Source organism: Cyprinus carpio, chromosome B22 (assembly GCF_018340385.1).
Source record: "Cyprinus carpio isolate SPL01 chromosome B22, ASM1834038v1, whole genome shotgun sequence".
Classification (NCBI taxonomy): domain Eukaryota; kingdom Metazoa; phylum Chordata; class Actinopteri; order Cypriniformes; family Cyprinidae; genus Cyprinus; species Cyprinus carpio.
In genome coordinates, this window is record NC_056618.1 from 24,268,064 (window position 1) to 24,291,090 (window position 23,027).

Here is a 23,027-nt window from a genome sequence, read left to right on the forward strand (position 1 = left end):
ACCGCTATGTTGTCTGACCTGAGTAGTACATGACGGCCGATCAGCAGATTCAAGAAATACTGGAGAGCTATAAAAAATGTCGGCGAGATTAGCCAAGGTGGCGCTCGACCGTTAACATCCCCATCATAGAACGGCTCACTGCTCGGGCAGTATGTTTGGTAGCACTTAGCGCCAAATCTGTTGCCCCCCGCAGCTTTTTCACAGCCTCCGGTTGTGATATCTTTCTCGTTAGAACCGCCATCAAGTGAAGTAAATTTGCCGAGATTATATGCGACTCGACACGCCTTCGAGAGGGGGCGAGACTTTAGGCCGCGGCCGAGTTTGGCGCGATACGTTCGGTTAGAGAGTTCGTCCACCGGCGGCATCGCTGTATAACCGCGGTCCGCCATGTCAGCAATGGTGGCGAAACCCGCGGCGTTCGTGACGCGCGCTGATTAAGGCTGCTTCCAGAACCTCGAAACCTCTTGGTGGAGGTTCGTGAAGAAGGGTAGCGGCTCACAGGGGGGATAATTTATCCACCACGCGGGTAACCACATTCAATAGCTCACTGAGAAAGGGGAGGCGCGTTTCTCCTGTCCGCTCGGAGGGAGAGAACCGCATGTGCCGGCCAGAGCGTACTCTGAGTCTGAAGCCGCGGTAGACAAACATAGTTTGTAAAGCAAATCTGCTGATTTAACACACTCGAGTGGGGAAGAGCGAGCGAAGTGGAAAAACTCCAGCGCATCACTGTCCTCATAGTCCGAGCCGCACACATCGCCCCAAACCACCGTCTCGTGCGGCGCCCCAGCGACCGCAGAAGCGTAACGGCGGGGGTTAGACACGAGGCGACCTAGAGAAAATACACTCCCGATCACAGAGAGAACATGCAGAGAGGCTGCTAAACGAACCTCTCATGAGTGCCTCCCCGTGATAAACCCGTTATACGGCTCTTACCTTTCGTTGACTCATCGCGTCCGCGAAGAGTAGTTGAACACTGCTCGAAGAAAAAACCGCTGAGAACGCGAGATGGTTTCCTTAGGGCACAGATGATTCGCTTTCCTGAAGGAAATGAAATCTGAGCGAAATAGCGCACGGCACTCAGGTATACTATGCGTACGCATGTGTAAGGTGGTGCCAAGCCTTTATCACTGTATATAATGCTATAAAATAGTATGATTTCTGCCTTATTCTGATACGAAAGCACATCTGATCTAAAAAAATAAGTTATTTCAAACACTCGACTATGTTATGAAGTTAATATGTAGAAAAAGCACGTCAATGAATAATATCTTTGTTGGACAACAGGTTTGTAACGAGTTGTAACGCAAATCTTTCAAATTACCTTTTTTTGTTCGTTATCTGTCATTTCGAAGCTTAAGTTAGATACGTTTTTCTTTAGCTTTAATTTGCCTAACTATCGATCTGACCCTGTAGATGCCATAATTCTACTCTGTCTCTCCCACTTTTCGTTTTTTTTTTTTAAATGGTGGGCGTTTATGCAGTTGACTATATCAGTGCTGATTGGGGAGAACGGAGGTGCGCTTACTTTATTGGTTAGTAAGACTGCCACTTAAGGCTGGAAGTCATGCATATGCTATGGAACAGCGTAATATCACGTCCACATCGCAGGCTTTGTGATTAGCAAATCGCAACATCTCAAATCATGATTCGATTAATCGCACAGCCCTACACTGGACACTGCTATAAGTTAATTGGCAATAATCTAAGTGATAAAAATGACAGTTTACTCATATTACACAGCCTGCAGATCACAAGCGATGACATAGTGGACTGGAGACTGTCTGACCCACAGTAGGGGTGGGCGATATGAGCTAAAATTCATATCACGATATTTTACGTGATACACAATACTGATATTATATTGTGATATGAGAAAAAAAAATTACAGGCAAAATATTTTAACCTTATATAACTAAAACAAATTGAGGGATTGGACATATACCTGAAAAGTCTTGTGCTCACCAAGGCTACATTTATTTATTAAAAATACATTAAAAAACTGTACTGTTGTGAAACAGTCAATTTTAAATTATCTATTTGAATGTTTTAACAAAAAAGGCTACTGTATTCCTGTGATCAAAGCTACATTTTTAGCATAACTACTCCAGTCTTCAGTGACACATGATCCTTCAGAAATCATTCTAATAGGCTGATTTGCTGTTCAGTAAACATTTCTGATTATTATCAATGTTGTAAAATTTGTGCTGCTTAATATATCTGAGGAAACAATTTTTTCATGATTCTCTTATGAATATTTGAAAAAGTCCTTTGTGTCAGAGTGCTGGAGTTCATCAGAATAAAACACGGCATCAGTTTATTGTCATGGATGTGTTGTGTCGCGTTGCGCCGCATCCACACCATAGAACATCAGGGTTCTATTTGCTTTTGTCACATCGCGCCGCTCGCGTCTGGTGTATTTTATGAATCTTAAGTATATTCATAATCCGCTTTACTTTTACCCGGGAAGATTACGCAGTGTAGTCTTTATCACCCTGCAGAGGTTTCTTTTGCAAAATAATCTGCTGACTGTACACTGACCCTCAGCCTTGATGCACCCCCGATTTTGGGAACCACTGGAGTAGGCAATTTGCGCTCTATTAATTTGGTTTGTTACGATACTTTATGTGTTTGATTACTAATGCCTGTGTAGTACGGCGTTGCACACAAAGGACAAAAATGTTCAGTCTCGACTCGATCATTTGTGTTAAAATTTTCAAAAAAATACAAAAAGTAAATATATATATACATATACAGTACAGGTCAAAAGTTTGGAAACATTACTATTTTTAATGTTTTTGAAAGAAGTTTCTTCTGCTCATCAAGCCTGCATTTATTTGATCAAAAATACAGAAAAAAAAAAATGTAATATTGTAATATATTATTACAATTTAAATAATTGTTTTTTTAAATGTATTATACTTTAAATTATCATTTATTTCTGTGATGCAAAGCTGAATTTTTAGGATCATTATCACATGATCCTTTAGAAAAATCATTCTAATATGATGATTCATTATCAAAGTTGGAAACAGTTCTGCTGCTTAATATTTTTTCAGAACATGTGATACTTTTTTAGGATACTTTGATGAATTAAAAAAAATAAATAAATAAAAGAAGCTATGTTTTTTGAAGCTATGAAATTTTTTTTCTTTCTTTTTTTAAATAAAATCAATACTTTTATTCAGCAAGGATGTGTTAAATTGATAAAAAGTGATAGTAAAGAAAATATATTATTAGAATATATATTATTAGAATTTTTTTATTTTGAATAAATGCAGTTCTTTTTAACCTTTTATTCATCAAATATAGCAACAATAGTTCTGAGCAATCCATTTCACTATTTTTCTCTGGGTCTCAATCGGGCTCAAATTGATAAGCAATATTGACGACCCCATTGTTTACTGGAGTAAACCGGAGTACATGCCCCTGAGCTTAAGGGTGTGATGTTTAGACACACACTAGGTGGTTTAGCGAATCACAACACACTTGGCCAGTTAACCAATCTAAGCCCATTGCGTATTTCTAAGGGAGGGGCTTCATAAAAACAGGAAGTCATCGGATAGGAACATTATGTGAAAAATAATGCTTTTATTTATTTTTTTAAACGAAGCATTAACATGTTAGACTGCACCCATAAACATAATCTAGCATAGAATTTTTTTTTTTTAAAAACACCCCTTTAAATAAGGGTGTAAAAACCTTTTGGTGTCAGGGACAAAAAGTTATTATCACCAAGTTGCTATGTGCAGAGATGCTCAAATGCATACATTCAAGCCATGTAGAAGGTGATGCATGTTATCGTCAAACTTGTGACACGTATTGGTCTGGTTTGCAAGCAGAAATCAAACACTTTGTGAGTAACTGTTGACTTGCAATGAATTCGCACACAATCAACAGAAGGAAATAATGCTATCTCATGACATCCCCTGCTGGCCATGGCAGATTATCAGCATGGACTTGTTCAGTCATCGGCAAAAAGACTATTTTCCAATTCTCCGATTTTTAGATAGGGTGATCACAGATAATGGCCCTCAGTTTGGTACTGTGTTTAGGTGAATTTGAGCGAATTTTAACTTCATCACTAAGACATATTAAGTTAAATGGGGTTGGCCATCAAGATTCCTAAGATTGCGTTTAGTGACTGGGGTTGTGGAGCGGCTTAGCTACCACAAGCAGTTGGTGAAATCGTATTATGAAAGGAAAGTTAGCTCATGATCTGTTAGAGCTGAACACAGGTGAAAACCCTGCACTCTGGAGGGTCAGCACCCGTCTTCAGAAAGTGATACCATGCTCTTATCTTGTGAATGTGGGTGGATCTTTATATAGATGCAACAGAGTGCAGCTAGCAGAGGCAGAATCAACCTCTGTACAAGCATTGGACAGGAATGAAACAAAGTTGCCTTCTTTGCTGGAAAGGAGTGTTGCAGAGGCCCCTTCATCTGCTCACTCAGCGCTTGTGAAGTCCTTCAACCAACTCAGTCAAAACCTCATCATCAGAAGAACACACATAAACTAGTCCTGGCCGATTGTCCAAGCCACCCAAGAGGCTTGATTTGTAGGTATCTTATTGGTTTGCACTTATTTTCCCGTGTAATGCATAGCTGGCTAAAACCCCCTAGATCAGCCTACCATTAGCCACGCCCCAAACTCTCGCTATTGGTTGAGATGGAAAGATGTTGACAAATCTGTTTTGATGGTGCCTGCTATGCTCCATGTTTACAGTTTTGGGCAGGATAAACCCATGAATGGTATATCTTCAGTAGTCCACGAACAATAATCAGTGATTAACAATAAAAAATAATTATAGATGGTAATTAAGGCATAATGTGCAGGCAGTGCAAAAATATTTACTTTGAATTTGTTTTTCAGCATGTTGATAACAAAATTTGTGTTTTGTAGGGCTGTGAATCTTTGGGAAAACTGCAAATCGATTCGATTCACGATTCATATGGTTTCAATTTGATTCAAGAATGATTTTTGCATATTCAGAATGATTAGATTCGATGCGATTCACAATTAAATTCGATGTAATTGGATTAACGATTCAATTCTGCATACTTTAAGTGCACTCACAGGATTATTTTAATGCTTACCCTAAATTCTTTAAATGCTTAGTAAGGGGGCAAATTACACAGCATCCTTTAGGAGTCAGAGAGTGAGAGCAAAAAACACTTCAGCATTACTTAAATTTAATTAACAAAATTTATACCAATTTAGTATAGGGTACTAACTTTTTTTTTATTATTAAGTACACATAAATTTATTTGATATGTATTTATACTTAGCATGAAATAAATTTATTTCAAATACATTTTGGTATATTTATTTTTCACTAGGGTATAACCAAGATTTATAAAAGGCTTTAAAAGTATTATTTCATGTTAACTACTGTGTAGCATACTGTGAATGTAGTCTATATGGTAACATTTTAAGTCACACCTTTGCATGATCTGAGTTTCTTTATCTTATTTTAATAAAATAAAATGCTACAGTATTTAACTTTTCCTTTCTATAGGCTTATGATGATTCTTAAAGAAAACCCACCCAATAATGTATCTGTTTGCTATAATAACAAACACAACTTTCATGCATCTGATTGACAGATAAACCTTGCACTCTTATTTCAGGGTTGTTAATGCTGTGGTTATTTTAATGATTACCTTTGTACATTCAGTTTAACAACAGTTAAAGGTCATTTATCATTCAGTGGAACTGTGCGCATGCTTTAAGACATTTGTATTGTTTTGGCTCTGTGCATGCAATAACTACTCAGTCAACCAATGGTATGACCGAGAGCCACTGAAAAACTACAGAAAAGTAAAACTACTTGACTCTAGCCATGAGTATTACACATTGGCCATTTCCATATACTGACACTGAGAAACACAAAATACAGCCTGAGCTACATGCATCTTTTATATTGCGGTTTCATATAACAGATGCTGCAGACAACAACAGTGTTACTGACACAAGTTTGTCATGAGTGCTGCACATTGCAAGTAAGACAGTTTAGTCTCAACTGCAATGATGATGAGTTAAAATCATAATATCCTAATTTTAAAGCATCTATAATAATGTTATTGTTCATTATACTAATAAGACCTTATTGTCTAGAAATGGGAAACTAACAGTTGTGGTTGGTGCATGAGCTAAAAAAGAAAGAAAGGTCTGTCTGCATTGGTGTGAAGTCCAACCACAAGCATCCGGACTTCTAACATACACACTCAAGAATGTCATTATGCTTTTTTCTTTCTTTTATGATAAAAATCATTAGAATATTAAGTAAAGATCATGTTCCATGAAGCTATTTTGTAAATTTCCTACTGTAACTATATCAAAACTTAATTTCTGATTAGTAATATGCATTGCTAAGAACTTAATTTGGACAACTTTAAGTGAAGTGAAAGTGAAAGTGACATACAGCCAAGTATGGTGACCCATACTCAGAATTCGTGCTCTGCATTTAACCCATTCAAAGTGCACACACACAGCAGTGAACACTCACACACTGTGAACACACACCGAGAGCAGTGGGGGCAGCCCGGGGCGCAGTTGGGGGTTCGGTGCCTTGCTCAAGGGCACCTCAGTGGTGGTATTGCCGGCCCGAGACTCAAACCCACAACCTTAGGGTTAGGAGTCAAACTCTCTAACCACTAGGCCACAACCAGATATTCAAATAGTTTTATCTCCTAACCATACATCAGTGAAATCTTTTTTATTCTGCTTTCAGATGATTTATAAATCTCAATTTTAAAAGACCGGTTTTGTGGTCCAGGGTCATATCTAAAAAATGTTAAGACACAACTTGAGTAGTAAGATTGTGTTCAGTTTTAACCCTTTCTTCCATTTTGTATTTTTGGGTAAAAATAAGAAGCATTTCTTCCGGTACTTAGTGTCTTTCATTCCAACTAGACATGTGCCCGTATTCGGTAATGCGATATCACGGTAATGAATATGTACAATATTGTTATCGTGGGCACTTCTAAATACCATGAATAACTATATATTACAAATTATTCAGAATTTGGAATGCATTTTAAGAATACTTTTCCCATCAACTGGTAAAAATGCTCAACACTGCTGTATGCTGCTTGAAAGACACGTGTGCACTCTGATGTAAACAAGCATGCATGAGAAGCACATGGGGGAACACATGAGAGACTCGCTGAATGAAAGCACATTCACTCTCTGACAGCAGATGGCGCTAAACTGCAGCAAATGCAGCCCTTACCCTGGAAACCCCATAAATAAAGCAGCTATGCTACTTTCTAAAACATATTTAAATAATTTTTAAATATCCATTCAGATTTGTGCATTCGCTATGGTGTTCATCACAAATACTTAAATATTTAGACTTAATAGGCTATTTATTTTCAAACTTTTTTTTAATTTTATTTTAATCTGGACTACAACATGCCCTAGATATTGTTTGAAAGTGTTTTGATTCTTTATTGTTCATTCACACTTTACATGAGGGCTTCATTAGTTAAAATTTGTTCATTCATTGGTTAACATAAACTGCCAAATAAAAATTCTTCTGAACATTCATTGATCTTAGGTATTCTAATATTTAATAATATGTTGTTAAAATCATTTGCAACTGTGTTATTTAATGAGCTAACATGAACTAAAACTTGTATTTTTTAACATAGATTAATAATTTCTGTAGCAAATGTAGCTAATTTGCGACAGAGAGTGACTCTAGCTTGTAGACGCCAGACCACTGATTCGACTAACCTGCTTTCCTGCAGTTCGTGTTCTTCTGACTTCTGAAATATAAAAACTCAAGCAAAGTACAGATACTCCAAAAAAATACTTAATATACCACTGACTGTTCGGTTACAACAGCTACAGTTTATGGTAAACATTTTATGGCCAGATCAGCAATGTTTTTTCGAGCAAAAAGGCCCATTGCCTATAGTGTAGCAATGAATGAAGCACAGCTCACGAAGTTACTTTCAAAAGAATTGTTTTTTTTTTTTTTTTTTGGTTAACAGCTTGTATGTGGCAAATTCCTTATCGTGTGGATTCCTATCAAAATAACATGATTTTGCCCACTAGAGTTCAACAAACAATGGTAAATGTGATCACACTAAAAACAATTCCTAAGCTACATTTAAGAGGAGTGAGGAACAGGTCTTTCTCACCTCTGAGGTCTTTTGTTTTGTTTACAAACTGTCTTTTATGCGAAAAGATTATTGCAACCTGTTTTATAATATCACTTTTCCGTACATATATGACAATATTTGTGGTAATAAACTGTAAAATATTAAAGTACCAAAATGTATGCCGACCTGCTTAATACTTCAAGACCAAACTATCTGTGGCCAAGAACAGTATTCACTCAGCATTTACAACACAAACTGAAAAAACGGGGCAGCTCAGTGTCAAAACTCACCCTTTTATTCATAGTGTTTGTTAGTGAGAGCTCACTGATTGTCTTCATTATGACCATCATCTCTCTGCTCCTGCTGGCCTCTCTGCTGCCACACCTGACCTTAAACGGTGAGACTGATTATCCCAGACTGCATATTATGCTGATTTTTACAAATATTTAATTGGTATGTGCAGAACAAGCCAACTTAGAGCTCTATCTCTCTCTCAGCTTGTGTTAATGTGGGTAAAGTGAACAGCAAAGAAGCAACCTCCAATACATATAAGATACGTGGTGCATTCCTGATTTCTGATCAGTTTGTCTTGACTGCTGCACATTTTCAAAAGAAGTAATACTTTTGTTTTGCAATATTGATTGATTAACAAATACTAATTATTGATGACTGAGCTTTTAGATGAACTGACAATAGCATATGGTTTGCAAAGTTTTGATGTCAAATCAGTATGCTGAATATGCTTTTAAAAGAATACATGAAACTAAGAAAAATGTTCATTATACTTCCAAGACTTTCCTTCAACATAAATTAGATACTGACAGCTGTTGAGAATGAGGGATCTGTCCACATTGGAGCAGTCTGAGTGCGCCTTGTCAAGTCCTAGTTTTTTATCAATTGAGTTTTATTCATAAGTTTGTGTAAAGTCAATATTAAATGTGTTCTGAGTTTATCACAGAACAGAAAAATGTGTTATTAACCACTCAGCCAAATTTGAATGATAAAAAAAACCGCCAAGTAAATAAAATAAGCTATCAAAATCTCGAAAATAAGCAGTATTCCTCTGCTCTCAAATGCTGGGGGGCGCTGAAACCACACCCACTCGCAGAAAAGCTGCCATTTCTCAACTGTCTTTCTCTGCAGCTTTTTTAAATGAGGAGACCGAGCTGTTTTGTAAATTATTGCAACCAGGTATAATGCATTTACGTGACGAAAGTATAGCTAGCTAGCAACCTCTAGGCTGTAGTATCGAACGGCAGTAACTAGCAACTGAGCTGGCAAACCACTGCGCTGTAGTTATTAGGTGTGTTCGACTTGAAGCAGAGCCGTACAGAACGTTCAGTGTATGACATGAGAGTAAATCAAAAGCATGAAAAGCTCTCAATACTGTAGCTCTGTACTTGTATGTCACACACCAACTGATCTGTGCAGTGCTGCTTCAAGTCAAATACACGTCTTAAGGGAGGGGCCATGCTCAGTGACTCCATTTCATCATCAAGTCATGATTTTAGCAACGCCCAAAAAAATCTGAACATGAAAATGCTGAAAACCTACTCCACAATTAAGTAGGCTACTACATAGTTCACAGTCTTTGTACATGTTTTCTGCAATGCATTTCTAACATTTATGTGTTTAGAAACAATTCCCAGAATTGACTTTACACTGATTTTAAGTGGGAGATGTTTATTAATGTCTTTTTATATTCATTTTATTTTGTTAAACCCAACTATGATATTTTAAACCACACACGACATACACAAATCCTTACCACAAACCCCAAAAACTCAAACACAATTACTTTCATCCTGGCCCGGGCGAGTCCAAGTACCCCAACTCTGCATCGGAGTGAAGTCCTACCACCAGTATCCGAACTACAGCAGTGATTCGTAAGTGAATGACATTGTGCTTTTCAAGATAAAGTACGAAATATACTCAAGGCAGCACTTAAATAAATAAATAAATACATACAATAAATAAATAACTTAAGGTGATCTGAAAAGTAGCACTCAGGCCACCATTAATTTTGAGTACACTCTCATTGTTCCTATACAACACCCCAATCATTTTAATAAAACTTGGACTGAAAAACCAAACTCTCTTAGTGCTGGCAGAGATAGTTATGCTCAACCCGGTCAAAAAGCTTTTTCTTGGTCCAAGAAAATGAGACCAATGTTAAAACCAAATGATCTAGATCAGGGGTAGGCAACGTCAGTCCTGGAGTGCCGATGCCCTGCAGAGTTTAGCTCCAGCCCTAAAAAAAACCTCACTTGTCTGTAGCCTTACAGAGTCCACACTTCGGTGATGTCATGTAGTGCAGACCTATAGGGCCCTTGGCGCGAGTCCACGAGGGTGCACTGAGAAGTATTTTTGGGACAGACTCGATCGTCAAGCCGGAAATAACAGTCTGGTTGTTTTTTGACAGGAGCTGAGGTTAGGTGGGAATATGCTGCCTATGTTGCATTTGACTAAAATTACAATTTTAACACATAATAAACATGTGCGTGAGTTTCAGATGAATTTACAGGTTTAAATATGAATACTAGGGTTTACATATGACTCAGTAAAGCCCTGACATTCGGTTCTATTTATTTAATGAATCATAATGTGATCGTATTATTCAATGCACTATTATTATGTTTGAGATATCAACCACTGGTCGATGACCATAATGTTTGTATAAACTGTAGGTAACAGCTGGTAAAATGTACACCTAGGTCATAAAAACCATAATGATACCTACCTTTTTTTTTTATACAATATACAATAATAGACAGAAATTTATATATTAATGCATAGAAAAAAAACATGCCAGAGTGTACAAACCATTGATTGATTCATCAAAAAAATGAATATTCTTTAAAAATATGACAAGTCTTCCTTGCTTTTTTATTTATAATGTTCTCCAAACTGGTGCAGTAGTCTTTTGTCTCCTGAAGCCTGAAAAATTAATAAAATTTGACTTGGATCCTGACCATTTCTTCTTATGTATATGAAATTTTCCCAAAATAATAAACAATTGTACAATAAAATTAAAATTATTATTATTATGTGTTATTTTTCATTGGAATAATACATAAATGTTATATTTTAAATTAAATAATTTTGATATATGTGTTTTTCCTTCTAATTAAATTTTTCCACATCCACCCAAAAAAATTTTGTGTATATACAATTACAAAACAGATGGACAATAGATTATTTTTCCATTGAGCAAAATCACATGAATAATGTTAATCAATCTCTAACTTAAACCTCTCTAACAACACTTTTAGCTGGATATATACCATGTAAAATTTTAAATGTAACCTCCGTAACACGCGGTATTCACAAATTTGTGTGATCTCTGAGTACGAAGGTTTTTACAAACAAATCATGATTCAATAAAACTTTAAAAAAATTCTGAAGACAATCATCTATTGCATTCTGAAGACAATCATCTATTGCATTACATAAGAAGAAGCTTTTAAACTTTTGTGAATCAATTGTTTTGAAACTGGTTCGGAGTGCGTATCAAACTGCCAAAGTCAGGTGATTTCAGTAAACAAGGCTTCATTACATCATATTTGTTTAGAAATTTCTATGGTCTACCCTTGGGGGATGATCTCTGTAAACCCCTGAATCATGCAAGTTCATCGAGATCGCCCCCCAGCGGCGAACCATTGAACCTGCGTCTATGGTTTTTTCAATATATTACACAGAGACTTCATATTTATATGGTAATGGTATTTTATTAATTTTATTGAATTTAATGTATTCTACTTTCACATAAAACATTTGCAATGTTTGTTTTTAAAAGCTGATTTAATGCACAATGTTTAAGCCTGTAGTGGTGTCGAGAACTCTAAGGGCAGAGTTTAATGATTTTTAAGTGGGTACCAAAAAAATATATGGAGTCAGTACCGTATATAAAAATAATACAGGCATAATTAATCTGAAAAAAACAGTCCTTGCGCATTACAGGGAAAATAATCTTCAGATTTTTTACAGTTGGTTTGACTACCTTTAGATCAAATGGTGTTGTCGTTAATGGATTTCAATAAAGTCATACATTTGGTTTTTTTGTTGTAAAATTAATTATAAAATACATGAAATGCCAATTCCAAAAATGGAGCTTGTGCACTAAACAGGGGTGTTTCCTGAAACATGTTATTATTGGTTTGATAGTATTATGTAGTTAAGTTTTGTTTAATTAAATTTACATGGCTAATTTCTATAACTATTTCTAGAAATTACGCCTTGTGCAACGTAAGGGCATATATTTTATGGCTATCTCAAGTTAGTTTGGACTAAACATAACCAGGCGCAAAGAGTTAGGCTATGTATTAGCGAATTGGTATTAACCCGAATGTCTAATGAATGTCAAACTAACTTTACCGCAGATAAGCACGATTTATGACGATTCCACTCGCAATAATCAAATTAACTTTGTTCACGTCATCTAGGCACAAAATAATTGCGCTGCTCATTCTGGATCCTGACAGAACCAACAACCTGTGCGACTGATAAACTGCATTTTTCACGGAACAGCGTTCCGCGGAGCAACTTGCTTGATCCATTTCAGACGCTGCCGTTCTCAATTCAAGCACAGGCTGATCGACAGCGTCCCTTGCTTTTCACAGCTGTACGCAAACCCCCAATACAAAGCACCAGCAGCTCTACCAGATTACAAGAAAAGGTTAGAAAAGAGAGAAAAAAAAACTCACTCAACTCGCAGCAAAAACGCTCTCACTCCAAACACGGTCCAACTCCGACCCACTCACTGGCACCATGTGCACTCTCAGAGAGAGAGAGAGAGCAGAGAGAGAAAAAGCTTTTCATTTACAAAAAAATCACCCATTTACAATTGCATAGCCTCAAGTAACAAGTTGCAAGCTAAATACAAATCAATAAGGTGTACAAATTAACTTATCTTTAAAAAATTGCACACTGAGCATCATTACAGCACCAAATATTTTCAAAAGAAAGAAGATCATCAATACATTTATAGTACATACAAATCATTAAAAACTTCTAGATTGCACCAGGTTGAAAAACATTGCAACAATATGTTGTGCGTATAGCCTGTTCAATTTTCTTTATCCTGCTCAAATAGATGGACATTTTTGCTTGTCTCGCCATAAAATTAAGCAGTTTACAGATTGTTTCTTAGAAACATATTTACAACCTTAAATGAAAAATCTCTTGTTGAGAATACTACATTGCAATTTTTAAAAACACCTTTAAAACAGGAAAAACAGTATGTTCAAAGTCTATGACAGTTTTAAAGGAAACACTCCACTATTTTGAAAATAGGGCTCATTTCCAACTCCCCTAGAGTTAAACAGTTGAGTTTTACAGTTTTTGAATCCATTCAGCTGATCTTCGGAACTTTTAGCTTAGTTTAGCATAGATCATTGTATCTCGATTAGACCATTAGCATCTCGCTCAAAAATGACAAGTTTGTGATTTTCTAGGCCGATGTGGTTAGGTATAGTCTCATTCCGGCGTAATTAATCAGGACCAACTTGTGCTGCCGTACCATGGGGTGCCACGCCCAGCAGAGCAATGATTATTACGCAGCGCCTGAAAATAGTCCCAGCTAGGTAACTTCCAAGTATATGAAGTGCCACGTAGAATTTAAATCAAACTTCACTTATCAATACATACATAAACACGTTGCATATACACCTATAAATTACTCCACATCTACATGGATGTTCAAAAATACATATATGAATATATGTTGTCACACTAATATGAAACCATGCCAATACATATTATGTTAGTAATGAATGCATATTACACTTGTGAAATAACTTGTGTATACATTCAAAGTGGATGCATGTACACCTATACACTACTCGCAAACATGACATCTAAGCCAAATCTCGATGCCTTCCGTTTGCCTGAAAAGTTAACGCAAGTCCACATATGGAATCATTTGCATATATGTATGTACACAACTAAAGCATACATCTTTCTTATCTGAATTGTATACATTAGTGTTTTTTATTTTGCATGTATGCGTGAGTGTTTTATGGATGTGTATGCGCAAAATAATGCATGTGAACTAGCAAATTATAGTATTTTTATTAAAGGGACATTATTTATTTATAAACGAACATTATTTTGTGTATTTAGGTGTAATGCAATGTGTTTATGTGGCTTTAAGGTTCAAAAAACACATTCTTTGTCCACATACGTACCTTCATTGTTTCTCTGCCCTGACAGGACAGGAAAGTTTATTTTACGTGACATATAAACAATCGATTTTCCACATTTCCCAAACAGCGGAGGGAGCTTCATACACAGAAAATAACTTGCAACCGGTCTTCTGCCATCCCATCCTTGTACTTCCTAGAAGTTCAGTCTGTCCTTGATGTTTCTTCTTGGATGAGAAGTGGCTTCTTTGCTGCCACCTTTCTTGACACCAGGAGGCCATTGTCCAAAAGTCGTCTTGGCCATCGCTGTGCGTGGCAGATGCTCTCACACCAAACCTGCTGCCGTTCCTGAGCAAGCTCTGCCACTGCTGGATGACATGATTCCTTAGCTGATTCCTCAGGAGGAGACGGGTCCCTGGTGCTTGCTGGACACTCTGGGAGTCCGTGAAGACTATCTATCTCCTGCAGTGCACAACCTCTCTCCTTGAAAGGTCTTGATGATCCGGTAAATGTAAATGTGCCTTTCAGTGTGCAAATATATGTTTTGTTGCAATTTCCTTGCTGTTGAGGCCATTTGATGCAAAGTATTGATGGCGCACATATTTCTTTGGAGGTACCAGGATAATTTGGCCTTTTTTTTTTAGTGTCACTGTCCTTCCAGAGTTCAGCACCCAGTTCCTAATCAACAACTATTACCTGTAGTTTTCAAGTAAAATTCTGCGACTATTTTTACCTGGGTGGGGGTTTGATTGGGGTTGGAGCTTACCGCTGCAGGATGATGGCCCTACTAAACGTGCAGGAGTGGTACCCACTGTTTGCCATAGATGTAAAGATATGTCAAACTAAATATAATGATATATTACGTTTTATAAGTGAATATTAACATTTGCTAACTGCTTTTAAATGCACAATATCGTTAAATCAGAGCCAGGGCTCAGGGCCTGATCCCATTAGACAGCAATAGCTCAAATCCCAGCTCAGGCATATCGAATCTATAAATTCAGTGGCCCTGCTTTCTGAGAAATGTTTTTTAATGAAATGACATGAAAAGTGATGAACACATTTCTTTGCCGGAGTCGGGTGGGTTTGTACTGAGAAGAGATCAGAAAAAGATTTTGCTTTTTAAATAAATAAAAAATATAAAAACAATTTGATATATATAATAATCAAGGGAAGTAATTTGTCATTTATATCCTGTTTGTCATATTATTTGCTGATCCAGTGGTCTTTTTGATTCATTTGCTGTGGCAAATTACTTTAAAATAATTGAAATAAAATCATAGAAAAAAAATAGCAACAGGATAACCTTACATAATGTGCTACAAAAAAGTTTCTGATCGCCGACCATGTCCTTAGTCATCATTACTCCCTGGCATAAGAAAGGGTAGAGGAAATCTGTCCTCAGCTAATGAACATCCTGCATTATGCATCAACAGATTTGCCAAAAAAAAAAAAAAAAAAAAAAAATTTTTACAGCTACATTTAGTTCTATGCATGCTTCATTTTGTATATCTTTAGTCTGAAGGTAAGACCGGAAGTATTAAGAGGAACAATATCTTTTCATCACTGTCTCACATTGCAAAAAAAAAAAAAAAAAAAAAAAAAACAGAACTTGAGAACTCCCAGTCTCCACCCACCATCGGTCAATATATACACAGTGATCTCCAGTGAGAGCCCATTTATTGTCTTCATAATGATCATCATCTCTCTGCTCCTGCTGGCCTTCTGCTGCCACACCTGACCTTCACTGGTGAGACTGATTAAAAACAGCACATTATTCAAATGTTTTAAGAAACATTAACTGTTTATTTACTGAAGAAGCTGATTTGGCACTATCTCTCTCTCAGCCTCGTAGGAATGTGGGTATAGTGGACGGCACAGAAGCAAAACCCCACTCCAGACCTTACATGCTTTTTTGTTTCTGTTCGTCCGAATAAGACATTACATATCTGGTAGATCTCTCATTTCTGATGAGTTTGTGCTGACTGCTGGTCATTGCAGGAAAATCGTGGTGAGGGTCTTTTTTGTGTAGTTAAGGCCAATTTTGGCTGATTATAGTGACTGCTGTCGCATTGTATGATGAACAAAAAACTGAGCATCCCTTGACTTTCTTTCAACAGATCTCAGATTCTGGACAGCTGTGGTTGTTGCTCATGACTCGGCGAACAGTAAGAATTCAGATCGTGATCGAGCGGAAGTCCGAGCATCCCACATCCAAGCTTATATTGATTCATCTTCCGGAATGATGACATCATGCTTTTGAGGGTAAAAACTTGCATTACATTTCGCTGTTGGATAAATCTACAAGCATCACTATAATGAACAGAGCAGTTCAGGTTTATGAAAGATGATTAAATTAGTTTAGTTATAACAGCTTTTGTTTTTTTGACTTCCAGTTACAGGAAACAAGTCAACTAAAACAACGCTGTTAAATGGATATCCTTACCAAGAAACAGGTGAAGCTGTGTCGAGGTGAATAATTACTCTCGCAGTGTTGCGGGACTGGGGGACACTTGCAGACTAATGGCCCACTGAGCCGGCTTCTAATGGAGGGCTAAACGCAATAAATGAACAACAGCGAACGTTACAAGAGGTGGGGACAGACTTTACTACTCAGTCGAACAGATGATGTGCACACGTGGCAATGGTGGATCCTGCCGTGTACGCGTACAAAAAGATGATTCACACACTTTGATTCTTATGTTAATTTATGAACTGAGAATCACCGGTACATTATATGGCACTTTATTGACTTTTTTTTCTCTCTCTTAATTATGGGGATCCTTTGGGGTCCTTTGGTTTGTGGAACACACTGTCGCAGTTGGCTCAAGCAGCATTTGGATATCTATCCCCTTTGCAAATTCACCCGAGGAAACCAAAGGTGTAGCTTAAGTTAGATTTCAAATTTGTTGTATTCCATGGATTAACAGCATAATTAGAAATTAGAAAACAGCAAAACGAGAAACCAAATGTGTATATTAAGATTTCACCATATATTCCATGGATCAACAGCATAATTAGAAATGGAGAGCTTAGGTGTGTCAGGTTCTTGATATTCTTTATAACCTTGTCTTAATAAAAAGTATCACTTGGCAATCATCACTCCATCAAAGTGTATTTACTGTCAAAGAGACATATATGTTCCTGTATGTGTGGGTGGGGTGGTCTGTGTGCAGTATATCTCAATAACTGTATTCGAATATTTAGCTCTCATATATAAAAGGACGAATTCAAATTATTTGTTGATTTCCGAAAATAGGGCTTTAAAGTAAAAGACATTTATTTTTAACTCAAGTTGTGTCTACCATTTCCTGAACAAGCTGGTGATTAGACAGTAAACAACACTACACATGGTTTAAACTTATACATCAAGGGTTTCTTTTGAGTTGAAAGCATGTGATTAAACAAATTAAAGCCATTTAAGCTCAAGCAGAGCAAAGGCAACAACTCAAAGCAGAACATGTCAATTCCAGTCCAGAGTCTTTTGCCCTATAAATGGGATTATCGTGCGTTTATTATATAAAATTGATAAATGGTGGGTAGTATTGGCCGAAACCAAAACAAAACTGGTAGCAAAACCGCAGTAAGGGCCCTGTCTATACTGAGGGAGGAGACGAGAGAGGACGCTCAGTGCACCGGGACAGGCCATTAGCCGTGAAAGCTGAGAGTGACAAACAGAAGGATAGAAATTGTGGCTAAAAAAACAAAAAGAGTGAACAAAGGTCTGCAGGACAAAAAGAAGGCTTACAAACGAAGGCAACAGAAGTAGGACCCATGTACTTCTACAGGATCAGCTTTTCAGTGCTGGAGAAACTCTCAAGGAGTGGGAAGGTCATGATCAGCTGCAGCGGTGGTTGCTTTTGTGTGCTTCTCGGCAGGTGAGAAACAATTGCTATGTTTGCTTTGTGTAACAGATCTACATATATGCTGGGCTTTGCTTGACTATAAGCCAGTGTCAGGTTCACTTGTTTGTTCATCTGCACTCCGTATCCCACATAGCAAATGTTTCTGGCCAGATCCGGGCAATAATCACTTTTCCCCAGGCAAGTGCCTTAAATAATGACGGCCAGAATTGGCCCAGAACTGGCTTAAGGACACGAGCCACATATGCGGCCATAACGGCCGAATCTCAGACATGTTAGGGGTGTAGTCACACCAGGAACGTCGCTCGTCACGTGCTTGGGCTCCGGACCCAAAGTACATGTTATTTTTTTGTTTCGGTAGCGGTTCGCTTTCACCTCCCTTTTGCAAGGTGAACCAAAAATTGTATAGACAAAACCACTGGTTGCTAAGGTCATCCATTATTGAATCAGAAAGGGATCAGGCAGGGACCCTCAGGAAGTTCCAAAAAACAGGCTAATCATGGAGATTGATTAGTTGCCGTGTTATATTTATGATTTTCTGTTATCAGATCACAACCACAATATGACGACACTTAGAACATCAGATGGAGATAATGTATCTACACGCTTTGTAATTAGAGATTTGCCAAAAACGAAAAAGTACTGCAAGACTGTTCCGGCGGAGAGAGCAGCTTTATGTGTCCTACCACGGCATACTGACAATGGCACTGCGAGAAGACCGATTAGGTAGGGTATAAAGAAAGGAAAGTGAAACTAAAAAAAAAAGGCGTTGGTATGTCCACTTGCCCCTTTCCAAATTCCCCTACAAGTTAGGAAATTTGGGGGCCAAATGTTCTGCCAAAAGATTGGGAAAGATATAGTCAATAAATTTTAAAGATATTGTTTTAAAAATGAATTTTAAAAATTTGCAAGGGTTTTAAAAGCCCAAAAACGGGTTAAAACAGAGCCGGGCTCAGGGGTGACCCATGACAGAAAGCTCAACCACTCAGCTACCCAAACTAAAAATCATGGCCTGCTTCTGAGAAATTTTTTTTTTTAAAGAAAAGACATGAAAAGTGCGGAAAACATTTCTTTTTGCGCGAGTCTTTTTTGGTTTTTTTTGTTTTCCTGAGAAGAGATAGAAAAAAAATTTTGCTTTTTTAAAAAAATAAAAAAAAAATAAAACAAAATTTTTTATATATATAAAAAATTAAAAATGGAAGGAATTTTTCAAATTTTATCCGGTTTTTTCCCTATTTTTTTGCTTGATCAGGGTTTTTTTTGTTTATTGGTGGCAAAAATTCTTTAAAATATTTAAAAAAAAATCATAGAAAAAAAAATAGCAAACCCTAAAACCTTTAATTATTGTTTCTAAAAAAATTTCTTCCGACCGTCTTTGTCATAAATTAAATCCATGGAAAAAGAAAGAGTAGGAGAAATCTTTCCCCATTTAAAAACACCGATTATGCCTCAAACAGTTTGGGAAAAAAAAAAAAAAAAAAAAAAAAAAAAAAAAAATCTACAGTTGATGCCTGCTTAATTTTATTTCTTTTTGTGGAAAGGTAAGACGGAAAATATTAAGAGGGAAAAATATTTTTTTCACACTGTGGGGCCCTATGGGAAAAAAAAAAAAAAAAAAAACAGAACTTTTGGGGAACTCGTCTCTCCCCCCAAACCCAAACGAACTATATTACGTGATCTTCCCGTGGAGTCATTATTGCTTCATAAAGGGTAAACATCTCTCTGCTCCTGCTGGGGCCCCCCTGCCGCCCACATGACCTTTACTGGTGGAATGATAAAAAAAGCACATTTTTCAAATGTTTTAAGAAAAATTAAAATTTTTTTACTGAAGGAAGCTGTTTGGCCCCCATCTCTCCTCCGCCCTGTGAATGTGGGTTTGGGATGGCACAGAAAACAAAAAACCCCCCTCCCGACCTTAAATGGTTTTGTTTAGTCGAATAAAGGGCACATATCTTGGTGGATTCCCCCAAATTTTTGATGGGTTTGTGTTGACTGTGGTCATTGAAAGGGAAAGGGTGAGGGGTTTTTTTTGTAGTTACAATAATTTTGGCTGACCTGTGCGCTGTGCATTGATGATGAAATGGGGCATCCTGACTTTCTCCTTTTAAAAGATCTCAGTTCTGACATTGGGTTGGGTTTCCATGAATTAAGGAACAGTAAGAATTCGATCGCATCGGGAGTGAAGCCCCCAAAACCCACATCCAAAGCATACGATTCATTTTCCCCGGAATGACATCATGCTTTTTAGGGTTAAAAAAAATTTTATTTCATTAGTGTTGAAAACTTCACAAAAATCACTATAAAACAGCCGCAGTTCAGTTTTATGAAAGAAAGATTTAAAAATTGTTATTTTTAACAGCGTGTTTTTTAATTACAGTTCAGGAAAAAATAAAACCCCAAAAAAAGATGTTAAAGGTACATTTCCAAAGAAAGGTAAGATGCGAGGGAAAAACTTTTCTGTAGTGTTTCGGGCTGGGGGGAAAAAGCAGACTAAGGCCACTGAGCAGTATTCTAATGGAGGCCAAAAAGTTTATATAAAGAACAAAGGAAAGGGTTCAAGGGTGGGGACAGGGCTTACTTTCTCAGCAACAGTGAGGGGCCACGTGGCAAAGGTGGATTTCCCGCCGGGACGTAAAAAGATGATTCACACCTTTGATTTTGTTAAAATTTTTGAACTGAGAATCAAAAATGAAAATTTTTGGGGACTTTATTTACCTTTTTCTTTAAAAGGGGGGTTCTGGGGGTTTCCTTTTGGTTTTTTGGAAAAAACTGCAGTTGGGCACAAACATTTTTGGGTATAATCCCTTTTCAATTTACCCGAGGGAAAAAAAAAGTGTAATTTAAAATTTCACCATATATTTCCCTGGACAAAAGCCTAATTTGAAATGTGAAGTGAGAGTTCCTTTGAATTCTTTGTATAAACCCTTTTTTAATAAAATAACCCCTTTGGGAATCACAATCATTCAAAATGTTAAATTTTTTGGGCAAAAAAAATTTTAGTCCCGTTTTGTGGGTGTGGGGGGTGTGTGTGCATATTAAATAGTATTCGAATATTGGGCTAAAAAAAAATGGAAAAATTTTAAAAAATTTTTTTATTTTTAATTTGGTTTAAAAATAAAAAAACCCTTATTTTTAAAACAAAATTTTTTCACCATTTTGAAAACTTGTTTTTAGGCATTTAAAAACTACAATATTTAAAATTATTTCCCCCAAGGTTTTTTTTTAGTTGAAAAAGGGATAAAAAAAATAAAACATTAAGCTCACGCAGAGCAAATTTTCAAAAAATAAAGGGGAAATGTCAATTCCAGTACAGAGTTGCCCTATTTTTTCGTGCTTTTTTTATTATAAAAGTTTAAAAGGTGGGGTAGGTTTTTGGCCCAGAACCCCAAAAAAAACTTGGGAGCAAACAGGGAGTAAGGGGAAAGTTATCCTGATGGGAGGAGAGAGAGGGGGGTCAGGCACGGACAGGGCATTAGCCGGGGCTGGAGTACACAGAAGGTTGAAATTTTGGATTTTAAAAAACAAAAGAGGAAAAAGTCTGCGGAACCCAAAAAAAGGCTTACAAAAGAAAGGGAAAAAAGTGGACCATGTAAATTTTAGATTTAGCTTTTTAGTGCTGGAGAAAAAATCAAAGGGGGGGAAGGCCTGCATAGATGCAGAGGTTTTCTTTTTTCTTCCCACAGGTGAGAAATTTGGGTTTTTTTTGTTTACCGAAATAATATATGGGCTTTTTCTTTACATGTTGTGGGTCAGTTCACTGTTTTTATCTGCAATCGTATCCCCCAAAAGCAAATGTTTTTTGGCCCCGATCCGGGCCAAAATAAACCCTTTTTCCCCGGCCCCCGTGCCTTAAAAAATGCCCGGGCCGGGAAATTTCCAGAAAATGGAAATTAAAAACCCAAAAGCCAAAATATGGGCCCATAAAAAAGGCCCCGAATTTTCAGGGCCGTTAGGGGTATTCACACCAGGGAAAATCCGCTAGTTCACTTTCTTTGGTTCCCGGGCCAAATACAAGGGGATTTTTTTTGTTTTTTGGTTTTCGGGTTTTTTTTGCTTTCACACTGCCCTTTTTTCAAGTGAACCAAAAATTTTAAACAAAAACCCCTGGGGCCCAAATTAACCATTTATTGAACAAAAGACAAGCAGGGGAAAATCAGGAAGTTCAAAAAAGGTAATAAAGGAGATTTTTGTAGTGCAGTTGTTTTTATTTTTTGATTTTTTGTTTAACGCCAACACCCCATGAAGGGCATTAGAAAAGATGAGATAATGTCAAATTCAAGATGTTTTAACTAGGATTTGGGAAAAAAAAGGAAAAAAGTACTGCAAAGGGCTGTTCCGGCGGAGAGAGCAGCCCTTTTTGTGTCCTACCACGGCATACTGACAATTTGGGACTGCGAGAAGACCGATTTGGTAGGGGATAAAGAAAGGGGAAAAAGAAAAATAAAAAAAAAACGGCTTTGGTTTTGTCCACTTGCTGCCCTTTTCATCCAAAAAGTCGTCCCAAATTTAAAGCAATCTGAAAACCCCATAATCAAAAAAACCCCCTTTTTCTGGTTTGAAAAAATGTACAAGGGTTTTGGGATTTAAGGGGGGTCCCCCCCGTTGGAGCCATGTGGTCCATAACCTATCAAGGATCCCAGGGATTACTTAAATCGGAAGGGGGGCCCCAAAAAGGGCATCCTTCAGGCTGTGGTAGACAACAAAATTTAAATTTGGGACATAAATATTTGGGAACCAGGAAGAGTCCATGTGCTTTTGTTTTTTCAAATTTTAAAACCCTTTTTTATCGGGGGCCCGGTGGCAGAAATGTTTCTACAATGGACTGAAAAATTTGGGGGGAGTAAATGTGCCTTTAGATCTTAGGGATTGGTTTCCTACCATTATACCCTTTGGGTTGAGGTGGGGGCTGCTGAACA